The 25,875-nt window shown below is 40.0% G+C and overlaps 2 pseudogenes; both read left to right on the top strand.

Annotated features, from left to right (window-relative positions):
• Positions 1 to 3,971: 3,971 nt before the first annotated feature.
• On the top strand, positions 3,972 to 10,920 carry LOC132656208 (olfactory receptor 4C45-like; annotated as a pseudogene).
• Positions 10,921 to 24,649: 13,729 nt separating this feature from the next.
• Positions 24,650 to 25,579, top strand: LOC110561531 (olfactory receptor 4K15-like; annotated as a pseudogene).
• Positions 25,580 to 25,875: the final 296 nt, after the last annotated feature.

The raw sequence follows: 25,875 nt of genomic DNA, 5'->3' as shown, positions 1-25,875 counted from the left end.
GTCTCCATGATACTTGCCCAGGCCCTTCTGGCTTTCATAGTTTCTGATGAGAAGTCCGGTGTGATTCTGATAGGTCTACCTTCATATGTTACTTGGCCTTTTTCCCTTGCTGCTTTTAATATCTTTTCTTTGTTCTGTAGATTTAGTGTTTTGACTATGATGTGTCGTGATGTGTTTCTTTTCTGGTCTAGTCTATTTGGAGTTCTGTAGGCCTCTTGTATATTTATGGACATCTCTTTCTTTAAGTTGGGAAAATTTTCTTCTATGATTTTCTTGAAAATATTTTCTGGACCTTGGAGCCTGGAGTCTTTCGTGAATTCCTATTATTCTTAGATTTTGTCTTTTCATAGCATCCTTGATTTCTTGGATATTTTGTGATTGGAACTTTTCTGATTTTACTTTTTCTTTGAGAGAAGTATCCATTTCTGCAAGTGTGTTTTCAGCTCCAGAGATTCTCTCTTCTATCTCTTGTATTCTGTTGGTGATGCTTACTTTTGTGGTTCCTGATCTTTTCTCCAAGTTCTCCAGCTCAAGGGTTTTCTCATTTTGTGTTTTCTTTATTGATTCTAATTCTGTTTTCATGCCTTGCACCATTTCTTTCATGTGTTTGAATTTGGATTCCTGTCTCTCTACGATGGCCTCTATTTCTTTTTTCATTTCCTTCTTATATGCCACTAATTTTTCCTCTACTTGTATATCTATTTGTTTGGCTATGTTTGCCTGTGTTTCTTTAAGGATATTGTCTATTTCTTCTTTCTTTGCCTCCAATTGACTGGCCATCTCTTTGAAAGACTTGTTCATTTCCTCCTTATGAGCCTCAAATAATTGGGCAAGCATGGCTTTAAAATCATTTTCCTGTGCTTCTGCTGAATTGGTGTATTCATCGATTTTCGGGTTTGCTGGTGAAGTCATGATGTCCTGATTTATGTTGGAAGTGTTCTTTCGCCTACCTCTGGCCATTGGCTTATCTGAAACCTTCCCTGTTTGTTTTTGGATTCTGCAGATCAGACTGGTGCTGTCTCTCTCTGGTGTCTGGAGAGTTCTTCAGGAAGCTGAGCACTCTCAGCGTGTGCTGAGGACTAGCTGTACCTGTGGGAGGAAAGTACGCAGGCGCAAACGGGGCAAATGTAAGCGTGTGTGTGTGTGTGTGTGCGCGTGTGTGTGTGTCTCTGTGTGTAAGTGTGCGTGGATGAGTTTCTTGAGGGACAGAGTGATGGCTAATGTTGAACCCTTGAGTGTGTGGGAGGGGCTCTGCACTGTATATGTCGCAGGTGCTAATGATGATTGCAGCGCAATTTCTGGCATTAACTGTCTTAACTCCTCAATCAGGCCCACAGGGCAGGAACTTCAATGTCCCTAGTGCCCCTCTGTTTCCCAAAGTGGGTATGTGGGTGGGAGGGGGGTTCGATGCCTGGCTTCTGATTTAGAAGGACCCAGGATCTGGGGAACCGCAGATTCTCAAGGGTGCACTCACTTACAGGCAGGTCTCTTGGCAGAGATCTTGGTATCCGGGGCTCTCTGCTCTCGGGTTTGGCCCTGCTTCTTTGATGTGTTCCGCCAGTTCTGTGCTGCTGTCACTGCCAGGTTCTGAGGTCTTGCTGCAGCTGGAGATTTCAGGGTGGTCACTTCAGCAGGGATGGGGTAACCAGGCTCTCTGTTCTCTGGTTTGGCCCTGGTTAGTCTTAAACTGGAGGGCTGTGGTGCCACGCCAGTTCAGTGCTGATCTGCTTCCACTTCCCGCTGTAACTGGAGACTGGGTTGCTAGTCCCTATGCTTTCTGGGAAGTCCGGGGATCTCTTTGTTGTGCTCTCCAAGCTTGGGAGGCCCAGCGCCTGGTGTGTCCAGGTTGTATGACGTTTCTGCCTGGTTTTGGTGAGTATATAGCGTATTCTCTGTCACTGTGGGATTGGGCGGGCTGTACTGTCAGTGATGGCGATCCTGCGGAGCTAGTATGGTGTCTAGCAGATTCGCGCCCTGGGAGGATGGTGCAGCCGCTGCGCGAATCTGGGACTCCGGGGCACGTACTGCTGGCTTTTGTCTGCCGCTAAAGTGCTTGGGGCTCCGTCTCAGTGGCTGTATACCCCAGGCAGTTAGGTCTGCGCTGAGAAAGATGAGTCCGCTGTGCCGCTGTGCCGAGGAGGAAGGAGGTCTGGGGGAAGGGAGTGCTGCAAGAACAAAGGATCGTTTCTCTCCTTCCCCAAGCAAGTCTCTGGGTGACCAGAGGCCAAAGTTTTCACCTCCTGCGATGTTCCCTGGTGTTCAGAAAGCCTCACTGTGGTTTTCCTGGGTTGGGGGTCCTTCCATTCTCCAACTCAGAAGATCAGGTATCCCACCGCTCAGAAACTGTGTGTGCTAGTCGCCATCTTGGCTCCGCCCCCCCGTTATGAATTCATATGTGCTACTGCCATCTTGTTTCCAGAAGAACCATTTTCCTTTTTTTCAATTACTCATTTTTAATTAATACATTTATAAAATATTTTTACAATGTGCAATGGTGCTATGGGACACATTTTTAACAACAAAATAAAGAATAATAAGATAAAAAATATTTAAAATCACACTAAAGTTGAATAGGGAAAATCAACAGGAGGAAAAGAACCCCAGGTGAAGGATAAAGACTCAGAGACCCACTTGTCACACATCCAAGGGTCCCATAAAAATACTAAACTAAAATATATGCAGAGAACCTGGTACAGACCCAAGTAGGCTCTGTGATTTCAGATTCAGTCTCTGTGAGTTCATATGAGTTTTACTCTCTTGATTTAGAGGACCATGTTCTCTTACAGTCCTCCATCTTCTCTGGCTTCTACACTCTTTCTGCCTCCTCTTCTGTGGGGTCCTCTGAGGTCTAAGAGGAAAAATTTGATGGAAACATCTCACTTAGAGCTGTGTGTTCCAAGCTCTCTCTCTCTCTCTCTCTCTCTCTCCCTCACTCATCCTCATAGCTTTCATTCAGCACTTTCTAGACATCTTCTGAGGACACTTCAGTATCTGGATTGGGTTTCTTTAATGTTGGAACCTTGTATCATTTTTCTTTCTCTTCTCTGGAGGAGCCGGATCCAGGATCTGGTCTTTGCCCCAAGCTGCTGACTGAGCTGAGCCTGCAGCAGGATTCCTTTTCACCCTGCTAGCAAGTTCTCCATACTGTGTAAGTTTTGTTTCATTTTGCCTTGCTTTGTTATTATGAAACTTCTTTCCATTGGATTTCCAATGTTTTTCAATTTTTCTCTATGGAAGTCTCTTCATTCTTATTATTTCCTAGTTTTTGACGCTCCTTCTTTGGGATACACTAAGCAGGTACCAGTCTGACATCTTACCCAGAGACCTTTTTTGTTTTGTGTTTTAATTTTGTTTGTTGGATGTAGAGTAGTGTATTTATTTAATTCAGGTACCATATTAAATGTTGGCCATATTGATGGGCAGCTTAATCTTCATTTGTGTCCCCTTGTAAGAAGGGTAGGGGCTGTTTCTCACATGAACTTTGTTGCCTGTTTTTTAATCACTTCCCCATAACAAAGCTGTTTTGCCTAGCTTTAGTAGAAGAGGATGCACTCAGACTTGATGTGTTGGGTTGGCAGTAGGGGGAGTGGCCCTTTTCTGAGTTGCAGGAGGAAGAAGAAGGGGGACTGAGCAAAGAAGAAGGTGGGGACTACAACTGAGATGTAAAGTGAAAAATAAAAGTAAAAAATTTTGGCCACATAAAATGAGTTTTGAAGTATTGTCAATTTTGTGGAGGAGTTTAAGAAGGGCTATTACAGTTCTTGTGTAAGATTTTGGTAGAAATAATAACTAAAGCCATCTGGGTCAGGGACTTTTTTACCGTGGTTACCTGCTTCAGTCTCAAAAGGAATCAAATTTAAGCACATGCTCCAACACAAATGAATTAGAGTCATTACTCTAAGTCAAGTAGGGCATATAGAAAGAAGGACTGTATATAATGCTCAGTGGTAGATTTCTTGCCTCGCCTATACATGAATCTGAATACAATCTACAACCCAACTACTAAACTAGGTACTGTTAATGATGTTTGTGGGGACCAAGTAGGAATAAGCAAAGACCTTGGCAAAGATTTCAAAAGAGGTAATTAGCAATCCTCTGGGTCCTTGCAAAACCAAAATATCACTAGACCCTCCGGACTATGCAAATCTATTAAAATATTTCTTTAGCATGAAGGAAGGAAGAATCAAAACAAAGTATCAGTGTGTCAATGACTGGAGCAGAGCATGAATCAATACAATGAAGATTTTTCTGAGAGAATAATACTTTTAATGTTTGTAGGTTTCTAAAGAGATGGCATTTTTAAAAGGAGCTCTAGTTGAGGGATGACAGGAATCCACATTTTTTACAGACTCTTGGGAAGCAAAAAACATGCCCAAAATGGTAAGGGGGGGTAATCTAACTAATTTTATTTTATTCTCTTATACATACCAGAGTTGAATATACTCATGTTTTCTGATTTGAGTAATTTGGCTTTATTATCAACATTGTTATCTATTAATTTTGTATTTGTGTGTGTGTCTTTGTGTCCCCAAACACATGAATTATAGGAAATCAATAAAATAAGTAGGAATTAAATTCTAGAAATATCAAAGTTCTTAACTGAAATATATCATTTTTGAAGTAAATGCTGACAATAGGACCAAAAAATAAATAAATAAAAATGTCTAAATCAGAGAATTGTCTAGAAAAATAATAATTCCAGTATTAGCCTATAGAGTCTACTAAACACCATGCTGGGTGTGCCCAGAGGAAAAGAAACAATAACTTCAATAAATCAACAAACATAGGAACCATAACCAAGTACAATTGGTAAGTTAAAATTATATATTTTTCCCCAAATTTAAGGAGATTAACTTGATTTAGGCAGTTTATTCTTACTGAAGAAGAATTTGAAGTTATGTGTTTGACATGAAGTTTCATACTTTGCTGTGAAAATGAATTTGGACCCAGTAGCATAAAAATACCCATAGAGTATACCATCAGTAATTTTACTTAATTAGGTGCTTTGAAGAATGATTGAACTCCCTTCTAAAATACTATGGTTATTGTCTATGGCACAGTAAATACATTAATTCTAGACGGTTGTTTGTAATGACTTGAAGTTTTTCCTGTTCTCATGATTTCAACACTGTCACTTTGAAGTTAGGATTTGTGAATTAAATTTATTGAGTGTGACTAACTAAATCACCCCATCTATAGAAGCCATAAGTAGAGTGAGACACTCTGGGACCAAGCCAAATTGATGACCAAGTGCTTCTTCTCAATTCCTCTTTTTTCCTCACTCTTATTTGGGCTGAAAGTTTACGCTGCTGACTTCTGTATCCATAATTTTCTTTAAAGCTTGAGTAGGCTGGCACAAGTTTTCTGTATACTTTTAGGTAGATATTAGGGAAAGAGATAAAGAAATATGCCTAAAATACCCCCAACTCATTAGTAACAACTCCAATTCATACTCGGAAAATCTGCATCTAGTTTATTTAAAAGAATATAGTAGACTGTCTTCAATACTTCTTCAACTTGCCAATGAAACTATAAGTTCATCTTATTTTGAGTGAATTTACTGTTAAAAGGGAACCCTTTAGCTTACCCTGTCATTTGTGTCTTATCAATAAAAAATTGGGGATAACGCCATATCTAGTTTAATTCTAGTAGTAAAAATGTGATTAGAAAGGAGAACTTTGCCTAATTCTGAGAATAATTTTATATTTCTACCACAAGAATAATGTGTTCATTAAATACTAGGACATTTTACTGAGATTTTTTTTTTACCACTTACATATAAACATCTAGATACGGAGAAAAGGAAACGGAAGATGGCCATGAAAAGTGGGAATAAAACCTGGGTTTCCGTATATTGAACCACCCCTGCATACCTTGGATGAAGACTACTTGATCATAGTGGATGATATCTTTGATGTGTTATTGTATTCGGTTTGCAAGTATTTTGTTGAATATTTTTACATCAATGTTCATGAGGGAGATTGGCCTGAAATTCTCTTCCTTTGTTGGGTCTTTGTGAGGTTTAGGTACCAAGGTGACTTTGGCTTCATAGAATGAGTTTGGTAGTGTTCCTTCTGTTTCTATTTTGTGGAATAGTTTGAAGAGAATTGGAGTTAGCTCTTTTGAAGATCTGGTAGAATTCTGCACTGAAACCATCTGGTCCTGGGCTTCTTTTGGATGGGAGACTTGATGACTGCTTCTATTTCCTTGGGGGATATAGGACTATTTAATTGATTTACCTGGTCTTGATTCAGCTTTGGTAAGTGGAATCAATCAAGAAAATTGTCCATTTCATTTAGATTTTCAAATTTTGTGGCATATAGACTTTTGAAGTAAGTCTTTTTTTTTTTTTTTTCCAATGCAGTTTATTCAGGAACCTTGAACAATCATCTGACCCTGGGGAAAGCCAGCCCACAGCTTAAATAGCCTCTGGGTAGCCAGACCCAGCATGCCACGTAGGCAATGCAGATAGGTCCACATACATGGAAGCAAGCCAGATCCTTGGCCTTAGCCAAATGTGGAGTTGTTCGTGAACAGAGAGCACTCACCATCGGGAAGGTGGAAGGCGGAAACCAGCTCCTTCTTTAAGGCGCGGCATTCTGGAGCTCTCTACAGTTCCCCCTTTTTGTTTTAGATGCATCAGGCAAGAGTAGAGGTCTGATCTCTGATATTGAAGTAAGTCTTAATGATTGTTTGGATTTCCTCAGTGACTGTAGTTATGCCCCCCTTTTCATTTCTGATTTTGTTGATTTGGATAGTGTCTCTCTGCCTTTTAGTTAGTTTGGCTAAGGGTTTGTCTATCTTGTTGATTTTCTCAAAGAACCAGCTCTTGGTTTCATTGATTCTTTGAATTGTTTTATTTGGTTCTAATTTATTGATTTCAGTCCTGAGTTTGATTATTTCCATCCATCTACTCCTTTTTGGTGTGTCTGCTTCTTCTTTTTTCATTGTGTCCCACAAGTTTGGGTATGTTGTGCCTTCATTTTCATTGAATTCTAGGAAGACATTAATTTTTTCTTTATTTCTTCCCTGACCCAGCTGTCAATTAGTAGCAAGTTGTTCAGTTTCCATGTGTGTGTAGGCCTTTTGCTTTTTCTGTTGTTGTTGAGGTCCAGCTTTATTCCATGGTGATCAGATAGGATACAAGGGATTATTTCAATCTTCTTGTATCTGTTGAGGCTCGCTTTGTGACCAACCATATGGTCTATATTAGAGAAGGTTCCATGAGGTGCTGAGAAGAAGATAAATTCTTTTGTGTTTGGGTGTAAGGTTCTGTAAGTGTCTGTTAGGTCCATTTGATTCATGACCTCTGTTAGAGACATTGTTTCTTTAATTTCTGTTTAGTTGACCTGTCCTTTCTTGAGAGTGGGGTGTTGAAGACTCCCACTATTAATGTGTGGGGATATATGTGTGGTTTAAGTTTTATCAATGTTTCTTTTACAAATGTGGGTGCCCTTGTATTTGGGGCATAGATGTTCAGGATTGTGATGTCTTCCTGGTGGAATTTTCCCTTGATGAGTATGAAGTGTCTTTCCCCATCTCTTTTGATTAATTTTGGTTGGAAATCTATTTTATCAGATATTAGAATGGCTAGTTCTGCTTGCTTCTTGGGTCCATTTGCTTGGAAAGCTGTCTTCCCAGTCCTTTACCCTCAGGTAATGTCTATCTTTGTGACTTAGGTGTGTTTCTTGTATGCAACAGATTGCTGGGTCTTCTTTATACATCCATTCTGTTAGTCTGTGTCTTTTTATTGGAGAATTGAGTCCACTGATGTTGAGAGATTAATGACCAGTGGCTGTTAAGTCCTTTGATTTTGATGTTGGCTTTGGTCACAAGTTTGTGTGCTTGGTTGCTTTTTGTTTTACTATAGTGAGGTTAATTATTTCCTGTGTTTTCTTGAAAGTAGCTAGTTTTCTTCAGTTGTATTTTTCCTTCTAGTGTCTTCTGTAATGCTGGATTTGTGTGTAGGTATTGTTGAAATTTGTTTTTGTCATTGAATATCGTGTTTTCTCTGTCTATGACAACTGAGAGTTTTGCTGGATATAATAGCCTGGGCCGACATCTGTGTTCTCTTAGGGCCTGCATGATATCCATCCAGGCCCTTATGGCTTTCATAGTCTCTGTTGAGAGTGTGATTCTGATGGGTTTGCCATTATATGTTACTTGGCCTTTTTCCCTTGCAGCTTTTAGTATTTTTTCTTTGTTCTGTATACTTACTGTTTTGATTATTATGTGGCAAGAGGATTTTCTTTTCTGGTCTAATTTATTGGGTGTTCTGTAGGCCTCTTATATTCTTATTGGCCTCTCCTTTAAGTTGGGGAAATTTTCTTCAATGATTTTTGTTGAAAATATTTTCTGGGCCTTGGAGCAGGGAATCTTCTTTTTCCTCTATTCCTATTATTCTTAGGTTTTGTCTTTTTATGTTGTCTTGAATTTCTTGGATGGTTTGTGTCAGGAATTTTTTAGATTTATTATTTTCTTTGATGGATACATTGATTTCTTCCATTGTATCTTCCACACCAGAGATTCTTTCTTCCATCTCTTGTAGTCTATTGCTTATGCTTACCTCTATAGTTCCTGTTTTCTTCCCTAAGTTCTTTCTCTCCACAATTTCCTCCATTTGTGTTTTCTTTAATTTTTCAAATTCTATCTTCAAATCTTGAGCTGTTTTGTTGATTTGCTTCACCTGTCTGACTGTATTTTCCTGTTTTTCTTTCAATTCCTTCAGCTGTTTGTTTGAACAATCCTCTGTTTATTTTATTATTCTTTCAATGATTTAAGTATTTCCTCTCTAAAGGCAACAAACTATTTGGCTGCAACTTCCTGTATTTCTTTACAGATGGCCAAAATATATTTTTCTTTATCTTCTTCTATTTCTTTATGGATGGCCATAATTTGTCTTTCTTTATCTTCCTCTATTTCTTTACGGATGGCCATAATCTGTTTGACTTTATCTTCCTCTACGTCTTTACACATTTTATTTGTTTCCTCTATTATCCTCTTCAAGATGATGTTAGCTCATCTTCTTGAATTTCAATTATGCTGGGGTGTCCAGGGCTACTTGCCCCTGGATAACTGGGTTCTGGAGATGCTGTATTGCTCTGTCTTTTGTTGGTTGAGCTTTTATACTGGCCTCTACCTATTGGGCTATCTTAGGTGTTGGGTGATAGTTTCTGGTGGTTCCTGGAATCCTGTGGTGGAGAGAATCCACTTGGCAGGAAGATGGTTTTTCCTGAAGGAATCCTCTTCAACTTTTAGGGTATGGTCACAGTATGGTCGGTGTTTTTCAGGAGTTGCCACAGCTCACCTCAGGCGTACAGACCTGAGTGGTAACTGTGATCCTTGTTAGTCGAGAGGGCTCTCCTCTCAGCCAGAGAAGTCCTGGAGACAGCTGCCCTGCTTCTGGGTCTTTTGCTGTAAATTTAGTGATTTGCTGCTGTAACCTGTGTGTCCCATGGTTTGGTCAGTTTTGTTAGGGATAACTGGTTGCCCCTTGGAGCAGTATCTGGGGGTTGATCTCAGGGATCTCTGGCTTCTGTAGGTCTGAGGTTGGAGCTCTGTGCCCCAGTACCTAAGCAGTAATCTGTGGCAGGTGAGTAATGCTCTCCTGGGAGCAACAGGCTAACTGGTGCAGAGCAGGTCCCTGGGTTGGGTCAGTCTGTGGGACCTTTTCCAAGGATATGCTGGGTGGCCTAAGTCCATCCCCATTTGCTTCCTTCCCTGTGGGGTTTTCCCCTGACAGGGACTCCCTGTCTCTGTTGCTCTGGGGTGCACAGCTCTGTCTGTGATGGAGAGCTAGGTACACAGCAAGTCTCTGTGCTCAAGCTGGTGCCCAGTTCAGTGATGGTGGCTCACACCCACCATTCTGCAAGATCTTTTCCAGGGAAAGACTGGGTGACCCAAGGCTAGTCCCATTTCCTTCCTTCCCCATGGGTTTTTCTTGTGGCTGGGACTCCCGTCTCTGGTGTTTTTGTGTCCACCATTCAACTTGGAAAGGTGATCAGGACATGCAGGCGTGTGGCTCTGGTCTGGCGACCTAGTGCCTATGGGACCTGGGATCTCTTCCGGGTTCTGACTGGGTGACCTGAGGGTGGACTTGACTGATTCCCACACCGTAGGGGTTTCCTCTCACCTGGGAAACACGATCACTGTTGTTTTAGGGCCCAGAGTTCAGTCTCTTGGTCGCTGTAGGGAAAATGTTGTCCTGCTCCTCAGATGCAGTATTCTCCTGGTGCCGCCATCTTGTAGAATCTTGAATCATAATTTAAATATCTGTTTTTTCAACAGTCTTGTGCAACCCTTCCAAACAGGTTAAGAACCGTTGATTTAAAGGTTTCTTTAGGATTAAGGAAAAAAGGATCAAAAGATGGAGACCAGTTGTTGTTGTTGTTGCTGCCACTGAAATCATCTTTATTTCCATGGCCTATGATCACTATGTAGCCATCTGTAAGCCCTTGTACTATATGACCATCGTGAACCGACCTGTGTGCATATTCCTAGTAGGTACCACTGTAATTTTAGGTTTCATCCATAGAGAAATACAAACTTTATTTATTGTCCAGTTACCATTCTGTAGTCCCCGTACCCCACCATTTTATGTGTGATTTAATCCTTGAGTTGGCCTGCACTGACATTCACACTCTTGGGCTTTTGGTTGCTGCCAATAGTGGGTCAGTGTGTTTGTTTATTTTCTCTATGCTGGTTGCTTCCTGTTTAGTCATCCTTCCCTCCCTGAGGAATCACATCTCAGAAGGATATTGCAAAGCACTGTTTACCTGTGCTTGTCATTTGTTGTCTTATCTGTTCATATCTGTACCTAAGGCCCATGACCTCTTTCCCCACTTTACCCTCAGAAATGAGGAAGTCAAGAAGGTTATGAAGAAATTCTGGGGTCAAATAAGAAAATCTGGTAATATATAAATTTGGTGATTTGTATATTTAGAAACAATATCTAGTGTTGTTTCATAATAGTCAATGTTTCTCTGCTTCTATTCTTTTTCTGTTTAATTGGCATAATCACTACATTTGTTGGTGATATACCATCTAATAATCCCTTTACATAAAACCTGTAATCAAACCAACATAGCAAGGTTTCCACCCATTAAAATTAATTATTCATTGTGTTGAGATTCTTTAACTCCTTTCTTCTTGTTCTTAAAATATATAAAAAGTTGTAGTGAGCATGGTCCCCCACTCTATGTAGAACTCATTATTTCTGCACAAGTGTATTTTGATACTTGTTATCTAACTTCACCTTAGTCTTCCTCTGCCCCAACGTGCCTATCCTCTGTGACCACTATTCTGCTCTCAACTTCAGTGAGATCAAATGCTTTGGCTTCCACATATGAGTATTTGGCTTTTTTTTTCTGTATTTTTTTCTCTTTTGTTTTAATTTTATTTTTCTTTTTAGTTACATTTTGTTAATTCTGTGTCCCAGCTGTATCCCACTCCCTCATTCCCTCCCCAACCCCACACTCCCTCCCTGGTCTCCTCCCCGCCCCTTTCCAAGTCCACTGATAGGGGATGACCTCCTCCCCTTTCATTTGACCCTGTTTTATCAGGGCTGGCTGCAAAGTCTTCCTCTGTGGCCTAACAGGACTGCTCCTCCCCTTGGGGGGGGAGGTCAAAGAGCCTGCCCTTGAGATCCTGTTAGAAATAGTCCTTGTTCCCCTTACCTTGGAAAACTACTTGGTTACTGAGCTACCACAGGCCACATCCAAGCAGAAATTCTAGGTTATATCCATAGATGGTCCTTGGTTGAGTGTCAGTCTCAGAAAAGACCCTGTGCCCGGACATATTTGGTCCTTATAAAGCTCCTATCCTTTCCATATCATACTAACTCCCCTTCTTTCATGATTCCTTGCACTCTGCCGAAAGTTTGGTTATGAGTCTTAGTGTCTGCTTTGAAACACTGCTAGGTAGAGTCTTTCAGATGCCTTTTGCGGTAGACTCCTGTCATACGTTCAATGCACATCCCATTTGTCTTTCATATCTTGTAGGTCTATATAAGCGAGTATATACCATGTTTGTCTTTTTCCTTCTGGGATACTTCACTCAGAATGATCTTTTCTAGATCCCACCATTTGCCTGCAAATATCATGATTTCCTTCTTTTTGATTGTTGAGTAGTATTCCATTGTGTAAAAATTTTATTAACTCTGTATCCCAGCCGTGTCCCGATCCCTCATTCCCTCCCAGTCCCTCCCTCCCTCCCTCCCTCATCTCCACCGTGCCCCTTTCCAAGTCCACTGATGGGGGGGACCTCCTCCCCATTCATCTGATCCTGTTTTATCAGGTATCTTCAGGACTGGCTGCAAAGCCCTCCTCTGTGGCCTAACAGGACTGCTCCTCCCTTCGGGGGTGGGGAGACCAAAGAGCCAGTCATCGAGTTCCTGTTAGAAATAGTCCCTGTTCCCCTCACTTTGGGAAAACAATTGGTTACTGAGCTACCACAGGCTACATCTGAGTGGAGGTTCTAGGTTATATCCATACATGGTCCTTGGTTGAATGTCAGTCTCAGAAAAGACCCTGTGCCCAGATATATTTGGTCCTTGTGGAGCTCCTATCCTTTCCCCATCAGACTAACTCCCCTTCTTTCTTATGATTCCCTGTACTCTGCCAAAGGTTTGGTCATGAGTCTTTGCTTTGAAAACACTGCTAGTTAGAGTCTTTCAGATGCTCTCAGTAGACTCCTGTCATACGTTCAATGCACATCCCATCTGTCTTTCTAAACGAGGATTGATCATCTTACCCCATGTCCGCTCAATTGATTATCTTTTTTAGGTGTATAGATTTCATTATGTTTATCATATCTTATAGGTCTATATAAGTGAGTATATCCCATGTTTGTCTTTCTCCTTCTGGGATATTTCACTCAGAATGATCTTTTCTAGGTCCCACCATTTGCCTGCAAATTTCATGATTTCCTCCTTTTTGATTGCTGAGTAGTATTCCATTGTAAAAATACTACAATTTCTGTATCCATTCCTCTGTTGATGGACATCTGTGTTGTTTCCAAGTTCTGGCGATTACAAATAAAGCTGCTACAAGCATGGTTGAACAAATGTCCTTGTTGTGTACTTGAGCAAATTTTGGGTATACACCTAGGAGTGGTATAGCTAGGTCTTGAGGTAGCACTACTCCTAATTGTCTGAGAAAGCGCCAGATTGACTTCCAAAGTGGTTGTACCAGTTTACATTCCCACCAGCAATGGAGGTGGGTTCCCCTTTCACCACAACCTCTCCAGCATGTGTTGTCACTTGAGTTTTTGATCTTGGCCATTCTCATGGGTGTAAGGTGAAATCTCAAGGTCATTTTGATTTGCATTTCCCTTATGGCTAATGAGGTTGAGCATTTCTTTAAGTGTTTCTCTGCCATTCGATGTTCCTCTGTCGAGAATTCTGTGTTTAGCCTGTACTCCATTTTTTAATGGGATTACTTGGTTTGCTGCTTTTCAGCTTCTTTAGTTCTTTATATATACTGGATATTAGCCCTCTGTCAGATAAAGGGTTGGTGAAGATTCTTTCCCAATCTGTAGGCAGTCGTTTTGTTTTGATGACGGTATCCTTTGCTTTACAGAAGCTTTTCAGTTTCATGAGGTCCCATTTATTGATTGTTGCTCTTAGAGCCTGTGCTGTTGGTGTTCTGTTCAGGAAGTTGTCTCCTGTGCCAATGAGTTCTAGGTTGTTCCCCACTTTTTTTTTTCCAATTGATTTAGAGTATCTGGTTTTATGTTGAGGTCCTTGATCCACTTCGACTTTAGTTTTGTGCAGGGTGATAAATATGGATCTATTTTCATTTTTCTGCATGTAGACATCCAGTTGGTCCAGCACCATTTGTTGAAGATGCTGTCTTTTTTCCATTGAATGGAATTGGCTTCTTTGTCGAATATCGAGTATTCATAGGTGGGTGGGTTTATTTCTGGGTCTTCTATTCGGTTCCATTGATCATCCTTTCTGTTTCTATGCCAATACCATACAGTTTTTATTACTGTTGCCCTGTAGTACAGCTTGAGATCGGGGATGGAGATACCTCCAGATGATCTGTTGTTGTACAGGATCTTTTTGAAGATTCTGGGTTTTTGTTTCTCCATATAAAGCTGAGAATGTTTTTTTCAAGGTCTGTAAAGAATTGAGTTGGTATTTTGATGGGAATTGCATTGAATCTGTAGATTGCTTTTGGCAGGATGGCCATTTTCACAATGTTAATCCTACCAATCCATGAGCACGGGAGATCTTTCATCTTCTGATATCTTCTTCAATTTCTTTCTTCAGAGACTTGAAATTTTTCTCAAACAGGTCTTTTACTTGCTTGGTTAGAGTCACACCAAGGTACTTTATGTTATTAGTGGCTACTGTGAAGGGTGTTGTTTCCCTAATTTCTTTCTCAGCCTTTTTGTCTTTGGTATACAGGAGGGCTTCTGATTTTTTTGAGTTGATTTTGTATTCTGCCACATTGCTGAAGGTGTTTATCAGCTGAAGGAGTTCTCCGGTTGAATTTTTGGGTTCGCTCATGTATACTATGATATAATCTGCAAATAGTGATACTTTGACTTCTTCCTTTCCGATTTGTATCCCCTTGATCTCCTTTAGTTGTCTTATTGCTCTGGCTAGCACTTCAAGTACTATGTTGAAGAGACATGAAGAGAGGTGGCAGCCTTGTCTTGTCCCTGATTTCAGTGGGATTGATTTAAGTTTCTCTCCATTGAGTTTGATGTTGGCTATAGGCTTGCTGTATATTACCTTTACTATCTTTAGGTATGTGCCTTGTATCCCTGATCTCTCCAAGACTTTAAACATGAATGAGTGTTGGACTTTGTCAAATGCTTTTTCGGCATCTAAGGAGATGATCATGTGTTTTTTCTCCTTCAGTTTGTTTATGTGCTGGATTACATTGATAGATTTCCATATGTTGAACCACCCTTGCATGCCTGGGATGAAGCCTACTTGGTTATAGTGGATGATATCTTTGATGTGTTCTTGGATTTGGTTTGCAAGTATTTTATTGAGTATTTTTGCATCAATGTTCATAAGAGAGATAGGTCTGAAGTTCTCTTTTTTTGTTGAATCTTTGTGTGGTTTAGGTATTAAGGTGACTGTGGCTTCATAGAATGAGTTTGGTATTGTTCCTTCTGTTTCTATTTTGTGGAATAGTTTGAGGAGAATTGGTGTTAGCTCTTCTTTGAAGGTCTTGTAGAATTCTGCGCTGAAGCCATCTGGTCCAGGGCCTTTTATTGGAGGGGAGACTGTTAATGACTGCTTCAATTTCCTTGGGAGATATAGGGCTATTCAGTTTTTCTATCTGATCTTAACTTAATTTTGGTAGATGGAATCTGTCAAGAAAATTATCCATTTCATTTAGATTTTCAAATTTTGTGGCATATAGGCTTTTGTAGTATGACCTAATAATTGTTTGGATTTCCTCAGTGTCTGTAGTTATGTCCCCATTTTCATTTCTGATTTTGCTGATCTGGATAGTTTCTCTCTGCTTTTTAGTTAGTTTGGCTAAGGGTTTGTCTATCTTGTTGATTTTCTCAAAGAACCAGCTTTTTGTTTCATTGATTCTTTGGATAGTTTTATTTGTTTCTAATTGATTGATTTCAGCCCTGAGTTTGATTATTTCCAGCCGTCTGCTCCTCTTGGGTATATCTGCTTCTTTTCTTTCTAGGGTTTTCAGTTGGGCCATTAAGTTGTTTGTATGTGATGTTACGAATTTCTTCTTGCAGGCACTTAGTGCTATAAATTTTCCTCTGAGCACTGCTTTCAATGTGTCCCATAAATTTGGGTATGTTGTGCCTTCCTTTTCATTGAATTCTAGGAAGTCTTTAATTTCTTTCTTTATTTCTTCCTTAACCCAGCTGTCATTGAGTAGTAAGTTGTTCAGTTTCCATGTGTGTGTCAGCTTTTTGTTGTTTCTGTTGTTGTTGATGTCCAGCTTTAGTCCATGGTGGTCAGATAGTATACAAGGGATTATTTCAATCCTTTTGTATCTGTTGAGGCTTGCTTTGTGATCCACTATATAGTCTATTTTGGAGAAGGTTCCATGTGGTGCTGAAAAGAAGGTGTACTCTTTTGAGTTTTGGTGAAAAGATCTGCAGACGTCTATTAGGTCCATTTGATTTAGGGATTCTGTGAGTGCTTTTATTTCCCTATTTGGTGTTTGTCTAGTTGATATGTCCCTTGATGAGAGTGGGGTGTTGAAGTCTCCCACTATTAAGGTATTAGGATCAATGTATGATTTAAGCTTTAATAATGTTTCATTTATGAATGTCGGTGCTCTTGTGTTTGGGGCATAGATATTCAAGATTGTGATGTCCTCTTGATGGATTTTTCCTTTAATTAGAATATGGTGGCCCTCCTTATCTTTTTTTATTAACTTTGGATGAAAGTCTATTTGATTAGATATTAGGATGGCTACTCCAGCTTGTTTTCTGGAGCCATTTGCTTGAAAAACATTTTTCCAGCCCTTTACTCTGAGGTAGTGTTTATTTTTGTTGCATAAGTGTGTTTCTTGGATGCAACACAATGTTGGATCTTGTTTCTACAATCATTCTGTTAGCCTGTGTCTTTTTATTGGTGAGTTGAGTCCATTGATACTGATAGATAATAGTGACCAATGAATGTTAGTTCCTTTTGTAATGGAGTCGGTGATCTTACCTTGTTTCATTGTTTGTTTTATTTTCATTTTTTGTTGGGATATTATCTGTATGCCCTGTTTTCTTGGGTGAAGTTGTTTTCATTGGATTGGAGTTTTCCTTCTAGTATCTTCTGTAGGGTTGGTTTGCTGTGTAGATATTGTGTAAATTTAGTTTTGTCATGGAATATTTTGTTTTCTCCATCTATATTGATTGAAAGCTTTGCAGGGTATAGTAGTCTGGGTTGACATTTGTGATCTCTTAGAGTCTCCATGATACTTGCCCAGGCCCTTCTGGCTTTCATAGTTTCTGATGAGAAGTCTGGTGTGATTCTGATAGGTCTACCTTCATATGTTACTTGGCCTTTTTCCCTTGCTGCTTTTAATATCTTTTCTTTGTTCTGTAGATTTAGTGTTTTGACTATGATGTGTCGTGATGTGTTTCTTTTCTGGTCTAGTCTATTTGGAGTTCTGTAGGCCTCTTGTATATTTATGGATATCTCTTTCTTTAAGTTGGGAAAATTTTCTTCTATGATTTTCTTGAAAATATTTTCTGGACCTTGGAGCCTGGAGTCTTCTTTTTCGTGAATTCCTATTATTCTTAGATTTTGTCTTTTCATAGCATCCTTGATTTCTTGGATATTTTGTGATTGGAACTTTTCTGATTTTACTTTTTCTTTGAGAGAAGTATCCATTTCTGCAAGTGTGTCTTCAGCTCCAGAGATTCTCTCTTCCATCTCTTGTATTCTGTTGGTGATGCTTACTTTTGTGGTTCCTGATCTTTTCTCCAAGTTCTCCAGCTCAAGGGTTTTCTCATTTTGTGTTTTCTTTATTGATTCTAATTCTGTTTTCATGCCTTGCACCATTTCTTTCATGTGTTTGAATTTGGATTCCTGTCTCTCTACGATGGCCTCTATTTCTTTGTTCATTTCCTTTTTATATGCCACTAATTTTTCCTCTACTTGTATATCTATTTGTTTGGCTATGTTTGCCTGTGTTTCTTTAAGGATTTTGTCTATTTCTTCTTTCTTTACCTCCAATTTACTGGCCAACTCTTTGAAATATTTGTTCATTTCCTCCTTATGAGCCTCAAATAATTGGGTAAGCATGGCTTTAAAGTCATTTTCCTGTGCTTGTGATGAATTGGAGTATCCATTGATTTTGGTGTTTGCTGGTGAAGTCATGATGTCCTGATTTATGTTGGAAGTGTTCTTTCGCCTACCCCTGGCCATTGGCTTATCTGAAACCTTCCCTGTTTGTTTTTGGATTCTGCAGATCAGACTGGTACTGTCTCTCTCTGGCGTCTGGAGAGTTCTTCAGGAAGCTGAGAGAAGTTCCGTGTCCTTAGCATGTGCTGAGGACTAGCTGTACCTGTGGGAGAAAAGTAAGCAGGCGCAAATGGGGCAAATGCAAGCATGTGCGCACAAGCGTGTGTGTGTGTGTGTGTGTGTGTGTGTGTGTGTGTGAAGTGTGAGTGGACGTGTGTCTCGAGGGACAGAGTGATGGCTAATGTTGAACCCTTGAGTGTGTGGGAGGGGCTCTGCACTATATATGTCACAGGCACTAGTGATGATCGCAGCGCAATTTCTGGCATTAACTGTCTTAACTCCTCAATTAGACCCACAAAGCAGGAACTTCAATGTCCCAAGTACTGCTCTGTTTCCCAAAGTGGGTATATGGGTGGAAAGAGGTTTGATGCCTGGCTTCTGTTTTAGAAGGACCCAGGATCTGGGGATCTGCAGATTCTCAAGGGTTCACTCACTTACAGGCAGGTCACTTGGCAAAGATTGGGGTATCTGGGCTCTCTGCTCTCTGGTGTGGCCCTGCTTCTTCGATGTGCTCCACCAGCTTGGTGCTGCTGTCACTGCCAGGTTCTGAGGTCTTGCTGCAGCTGGAGATTTCAGCGTGGTCATGTCAGTAGGGATCGGGGTAACCAGGCTCTCTGTTCTCTGATTTGGCCCTGGTTAGTCTTAAACTGGAGGGCTGATGTGCCCCGACAGCTCAGTGCTGCTCCGCCACCAGGTTAGAAAGTCCTGCTGTAACTGAAGACTGGGTTGCTAGTCCAGATGCTTTCTGGGAAGTCCTGGGGTCTCTCCACTGTGCTCTCCAAGGCTGGGAGGCCCAGCACCTGGTGTGCCTAGCTTGTATGGTGTTTCTGCCTGTTTTAGGTGAGTATATAGCGTATTCTCTGTCACTGTGGGATTGGGTAGGCCGTACCATCAGTGATCGCGATCCTGCAGAGCTAGTATGGCGTCTAGCAGACTCAGGCTCTGGGAGGATGGTGCAGCCGCCACGTGAATCTGGGACTCTGAGACAGGTACTGCTGGCCTTTGCCAATAAAGAGCTTGGAGCTCCACCTCAGCGGCTGCAGACCCCAGGCAGTTAGGTCTGCCCTGAGAAAGACGAGTCCAGAGGAGGAGGGAGGAGTGTTTGGCTTCTTGTGTCTGCCTAATTCCCCTTACATCCTGTCCCATTGCCTACCCTCATTGACACAAATGCTGGGATTCCATTCATGTTATGGTTGAATAATATATATATATGCCTATATATAATGTAAATATAAACTACATTTCTTAATTGGAAGTATATACAAGTGGACTGGACTGACATATTAAGACTGATAGGAGCAGTATAAAGAGGCTGCAATAATTTCTATAAAATAAAAAAATAAATACCATCTAAATTTAATTTAAACTCTATTTATCACTGACCAATACACTCATAAAATACAATTTTTAATATTCTTGTTAGGCACATATCTGTGGGGATCAAGTGTTAAGGGTTCAAACAATTATTTTATTTAATGTGAAAATATTAAACATTATGCAATATATTCTTATCATAGTCACCATGTATGCTATTCAGATCCACCCCCACCTCCTGATGCCCCTAATTTCATGTCCTTTTCTTAATTGCACACTGACTCAAATTTGTGCTTCCTGTACATATACTTAATACGCATACACACACATACACACACACACACATATCCTCAGGTTATGGGGACATCCACTGGAGAATGGTTCACCTACCAGGGATTGCACCCTTAAACAACATTGTCCTTCCCTTCCCCCAAAGCTATCAACTGTCAATAGCACCTCAGTTAGGAGTTTGGGCTTATGAACCCCTCTACCTCTATACTTGACTGGTATGAAATAGATAAGCACTAATATTATTGATGATTTTATGCTCAGCACTACAGATAGAATAAGGGAGAAAAGGTCATGTTTATTAAATATGTTTTATATTTTCCTTGGTTTAAGAGGTTTGTAAATGTTTACTAAGGCAACAAAAAACCTTTTACTCACTTACATGAGATTACATTTTCACAGAATGGACACAAGCTAATGTCTTACAGTTGTCCCAGGGTCTGTGAAATTTCCCTTTATTTATTCATCTATTCATTTATTGTTCTTGTTTGTTTTATGTATATAGATATATTTTCTACACTTATGTCTGGTCATCACATGCATACCTGGAGCTTTCAGAAGCTGGGAGAGGGTATCAGATGTCATGGAATTGGAGTTACAGACGGTTTTCAGGTGCCATGGAAGTGCTGGGAATTGAACCCAAGACCTCTGGAAAAGCAGCCAGTGTTATTAGCCACTGAGCCATCTCTCCACCTGAAATTTTCTTTTTGAATCTGTTCAACTTTAATTTTCAGCCCATTTTGTATGTGGGCTTGCTTTCACATCAGGTACGGCTAAAAATTCTGAGCCATTGAAGAACAGGGCAGGAGGGGGCTGCAAGTGATTCATACCTCTACAAGAACTGCTCTTTGAAAGTAGTGGTTTCTCCCCACCAATTTGTCCATAAATTGAGCTGCTTGTGGCCTGGTAGAGGGGCTCTCCTCAGATAAACAACAGAAAGAAAGAAAGAAAAACAAAAGGAAGAAGGAAGTAAGGAAGGGAGGGAGGAAGAAGGAAGGAAGGGAGGGAGGAAGGAAGGAAGGAAGGAAGGAAGGAAGGAAGGAAGGAAGGAAGGAAGGAAGGAAAACACTTGAAGAACAATGCAGCCAGTCCTGATTAGACCTGATAGGCAGGGTCAGATGGAAGGGGAGGAGGACCTCCCTTATCAGTGGACTGGAGGAAGGGGCATGGGAGGGTTAGGGTTAGGATTAAGGTTAGGGTTAGGATGTGGGCTGAGGGTTAGATTTAGGGTTAGGGTTAGGGTGTGGGCTAGGGTTATGGTTAGAGTTAGAGCTAGGGTGTGGGCTAGGGTTAGGGCTAGAGCTAGGGTTAGGTTTAGGGCTAGGGTTAGGGCTAGAGCTAGGGCTAGGGTTAATGTTATGGTGTGGGCTAGGGTTAGGGTTAGGGTTAGAGCTAGGGCTAGGGTTAGGATTAGGGCCTGGTTTGGGGTTAGGGTTAAGGCTAGGGTTAGGGTTACAATTAGGGTTAGGTTTAGGGTGTGGTCTATCGTTAGGATTAAGGTTAGGGCGAGGGCTAGGTCTAAGGTTAGTGTTAGTGTTAAGATATGGGCTCAGGTTAGGGTTAGGGTGTGGGCTAGGTTTACGGTTAGGGCTATGGCTAGGGTTAGGGTTAGAGTTAGGGCTAGGTTTAGGGTGTGATCTAGAGTTAGGGTTAGGGGTAGGGATGGGGTAGGGTTAAGGTTAGGGTTAGGATTAGGGTTAGGGCTAGGGTTAGGGTTAGGGTATGGGTTTGGGTTATAGTGTGGGCTAGGGCTTGGTTAAGGGTTAGGGTAAGGATGTGAGCTACAGTTAGGGTTAACGTTAGGGCTAGGGCTAAGGTTAGGGTGTGGGCTATGGTAATGGTTATTATTAAGTTTAGGGTTAGGTATAGGGCTACGGTTAGAGCTACAGTTAGGTTTAGAGCTAAGGCTAGGGGTAGGATTAGGATTAGTTATGGTTTGGTTAGGGCTAGGGTTAGGTTTAGGTTGAAGGCTAGGGTTAGGGTTAGGGATAGGATTAGGGTTAGGGTTGGGGTTAGGGTGAGGGTTAGGTTTAGGTTTAGGGTGTGGGCTAGGGTTAGGGTTAGGGCTAGAGGTAGGGTTAGGGCTAGGGTTAGGTTTAGGGTGTGGGCTAGGCTTAGGGTTAGAGTTAGGGCTAGGTTTAGATTTAGGGTATTGGCTCAGTTTAGAGTTAGTATTAGGGTTAGGGTTAGGTCTAGGGATATGGTTAGGTTTAGGGATAGGGTTAGGGTTAGGGTGTGACCTAAGGTTAGGGTTATTGCTAGGGCTATATTTATGGTTATGGTTAGGTTTAAGTTTATGGTTAGGTCTAGGGCTTGGGTTAGGTTTAGTGTTAGGGTTAGGGCTAGGCTTAGGGTTAGTATTAGGGTAGGGTTATGGTTACGGTTAGGGGTAGGGCTATGGTTAGGGTTATCATTAGTGTTAGGTTATGGGTTCACGTGATGGTTAGGGATAGGGTTATTTTGTTAACTCTGGTTTTTGTTCTGTTTGTTGAAATCTTGAGTTGTTCTTGTCAGTAAACAAACTCTCTCATGTAATTATCTCTAATGGAGATAATTTCTGTGATCCCAACTCTCATGTGGGTCTCTTGGTCACTACAGTCTAGTGATGTCATTTCACAATTAGCTTCTATTGATTGGAACAGCTTTTTTTATATACCTGTGTTGATGCCAGTAATACTTCAAAATGTTAAAAGTGAGAATTGAAGTTTGGAAAGTCATGTGTTTTCTGCCTCTGTCACCTATTTATTGGAGTCTACAGACTTGTGCTGCTTTTATTTGGTGCTTAGAAAACTAAGGGGAGAAGAATGTTCTTTTCTGGACCTCTAAGATGAAACATGAGTCAGGAAACATGCTCTATGACATGTAAGTAAATGGATACACTTACAGATCCAATGCAGGCCAATCTGAATCTTAGTGTCTTTAAAAATTGTAAGAACTGAAAATCAGTTTTACATAAATATATTTAACTGAAAACACATTTTATATGAGTTAGGCCAAGCAATGTAAAATAAGCAAATAATATTATTAGACTAAGTTAAATTAGAATATATCTAGTTTAAGATAACACACCACATCCTAAGAGTAATTATAAATTCTTAGAAATCATGGGAGTTCTCACCTAAATAATCAATTGAGAGGCATCTTGTATATTTTTTCTTATGATAACTTTGTAACTATGCAATACGTAAGGATGATGAGCCCTAACAGGTTAAGAAGACCGAGGCAGTGAGCCATAAGTGCCCACTAACACAATTATGAATCTGAAATATTTTTTGCTTTCATCACTGTAGGATTGATTTATTTCAGATAAAACGTTAACACTTTCCATCTAAAATATAAAGGGCAAGACAAAGAAGGCCATTGATTTATTAACTTCTCTGAATGATCAAAGAATAAATAATATGATTCTATAATCTTTATGGAAGCAGATATTAATCCAAATGCTCTATTCCAGTGCAATGCACTGAGCCTTGAAAGGGTCAGAATGTTTATGCTTAAAAACTAGGATATTAGAAAGCATTTATATGAGAAATGTAGCTGCTATTTCAGACAGTAGGAAACTTAGTTCTAGATTTTTCCAGTTTTTCATTGTCTTTCAAGAGTCCCAGAAGCCCCTGCCAGTGGAAGCACTCTACTTCCCAGGGGACTCTGAGGAGCCATCGGAGGCCAGTGTCTGCTGTGATCCACTAACAAAACCGAGTTGGATTCAGTTTAAAATTCTCTGCTCATGAACGCTGCTGTCAGGCTTCTGACTCTTTCCCACAGACTCTGCCTCCCGCAGCATATATAATGTCTCAGCCTTTTGTTCCTCCTAGCATTATTTTCTTTTCTTGCCTGTAAATATTCCTGTGACAGGAGTCTAAAAGTTGGCACTTTTTCTGAATATCTTGGTGCACTTGTTTTGATGGCATAAGCAGTAAAAACACAATAGTTTCTTGCTGGGTTCTCATAAGTTGAGGACATAAAATGTAAAAGTTTTTCCTTGAGTTTGCTTCTGGAAGATAGTTAAGATTACTCATCACGTATTGCCTTATATTCACCAAGTGAAACTTAAACAAAGATGAGGAATCAAGCACTTATAACCTAAAGAGACATTGATATTCACAGTTGCCAGAGGCTAGAAATAACAAAAGCCATCTTTGAAAACCTGATTCATATGTGAATGATTATCAAATGTTCCTTTGTAGATTGGTTTTTAATTTTCTTATTTCTATACATGTTTGCAAGTCATAGATCACTTAAATAGGTATAAAGAAGATAAATAAGTTGAGATAAAATAGGACATGCTAATTGTGTAGGAAAGAAAAACATTCTCCTAGTGTAAATCCCTATAATATATAATCACTCTTTCTAAACATAATTATTCCTGAGGCTCTTCAGATTAATATGTGTGTCCCAATAAAGTTTCTGTCATTATTAATACCAGTGGTTGTGTTTAAATAAGGTTAGCACCTCCCTGCTTAGTTGACAGGAACCAGTTAATCAGATTTCTTCAGAAGAAAAAATTTCATGAGGAGCTGAGTGACAGGAAGAAAGGTTCTGTGATCTTGTATCTTACAATTTTCCCAGGATTCTGTATTTTACTTTAACAATTTGTAATCAGAGAGTTGGAGATAATTTATGGTGACTCAGGGTGAGGGTCCGTCTTATAGATTACTTGAGTTACACAAATCCAGAGCTATCTCTCTCTGTGGTTATAAACTTCATAAACATACAACATGTTGACACAAGGGCAAACAAGCAGTAAATTTTCACAAAGTGAACACTATCATCAGTCAAATAGGCAACACATCTAGCAGGACTCAGAGCCCTTTTTGTCCTTCTCTCCTGTTCAAAGACAATTACCCATGGGTTTCTAAAAACATGTATTAGCTTTGTATGATTTCAAACTTTATATGTCTAGATTCATAGAACATTTTATCACATTAGTTATATAACTTTTAATAACCCAAGAAACTCCATGTTAGAAACATAAAAAGAATAATCTTCAAAATTTGAACTGTAAATGAGAAAGCAAGTCAAACTCATTTAACTGATTTTTATTCTGTTTCTATTCAGATAACTGAAGACAAATCTCTTCCAAAGTCAATGAAGGAAACAAATTACTCTCAGGTGACAAAGTTTGTGCTGCTCACTCTGTCTAGCTCAAAGGAGATCCAACCTTTCCTTTTTCTCATATTTTCACTGCTGTACCTTGCAATAGTGCTGGGCAACTTCCTCATCATTCTCACAGTGACTTCAGACTCCTGACTTAATACCCCTATTAAGCAGGTCTGCTTGCAAACCTGTCTTTTATAGATTTATGTGTGGTCTCTTTTGCTACCCCTAAAATACTTGCTGACTTTCTGGTTGAACGAAAAATGGTATCTTTCAAAGCTTTCGTGGTTCAGATTTTCTTTGTTCATGTCTTTGCTGATGGTGAGATGGTACTTCTAGTGTCCATGGCCTATGATTGTTATATTGCAATAAGTAAGCCCCTCCACTACATGACAATCATGAGTCACCATGTGTGTATCATTCTGGTCCTCATTTCCTGGTTTATAGGTTTTGTCCATACAACTAGCCAGTTGGCATTCACAATTAACTTGCCATTTTGTGGTCCTAACCAGGTAGGCAGTTTTTTCTGTGATCTCCCAGTGGTGACCAAGCTAGCTTGCATAGATACTTATGTTGTCAGCTTACTGTTGCAGACAGTGGCTTTCTCTCCATGAGTTCATTTCTCCTCTTGGTTATCTCCTATGCTGTGATTCTCATTACTGTTAGGAATTGCTCCTCCACTAGCATGGCCGAGGCCAGGTCCACCCTAACTGCTTACATCACTGTAGTCACACTATTCTTCATCTATGTGTGGCCCTTTAGTGGCTATTCAATTGACAAAGTCCTTGCTGTGTTCTACAGAATCTTTGCACCCTTTTAAACCCAATTATCTACACTTGAGAAACAAAGAGGTAAAAGCAGCCATGTCAGAGCTGAGGAGTCACTTTCTGAAACCTGGATAGGTTTCTGCACTGCTTAGAAATGTTCTTTTTCTGAAAACAAAGTAAAATGACAGCACCGGCAGTAATTTTGTATTCTTTCTAAAAATTCTGAAAATAGAATTTATTTAATTTTAAAGATAGTCATTAAACATGTAAAACATTTAAATTCTTACTACAATAGTAATAAGCAGAATACATTTAATAAAATTTAATATTCTTTCAATTATTTTTGTTCTTTGCTGTTTCTTTTCTTCTTTGTTTAAAAATTAAGATGACTTTAAAATAAATGTTTCTCTTTCATATGATTGCAATTATGTCATTTATTGAATTGTACAA

This window comes from Meriones unguiculatus, chromosome 9, assembly GCF_030254825.1.
Source record: "Meriones unguiculatus strain TT.TT164.6M chromosome 9, Bangor_MerUng_6.1, whole genome shotgun sequence".
Classification (NCBI taxonomy): domain Eukaryota; kingdom Metazoa; phylum Chordata; class Mammalia; order Rodentia; family Muridae; genus Meriones; species Meriones unguiculatus.
The sequence above is the reverse complement of the archived record's forward strand: the minus strand, read 5'-3'. Positions and strand labels throughout refer to the sequence as shown.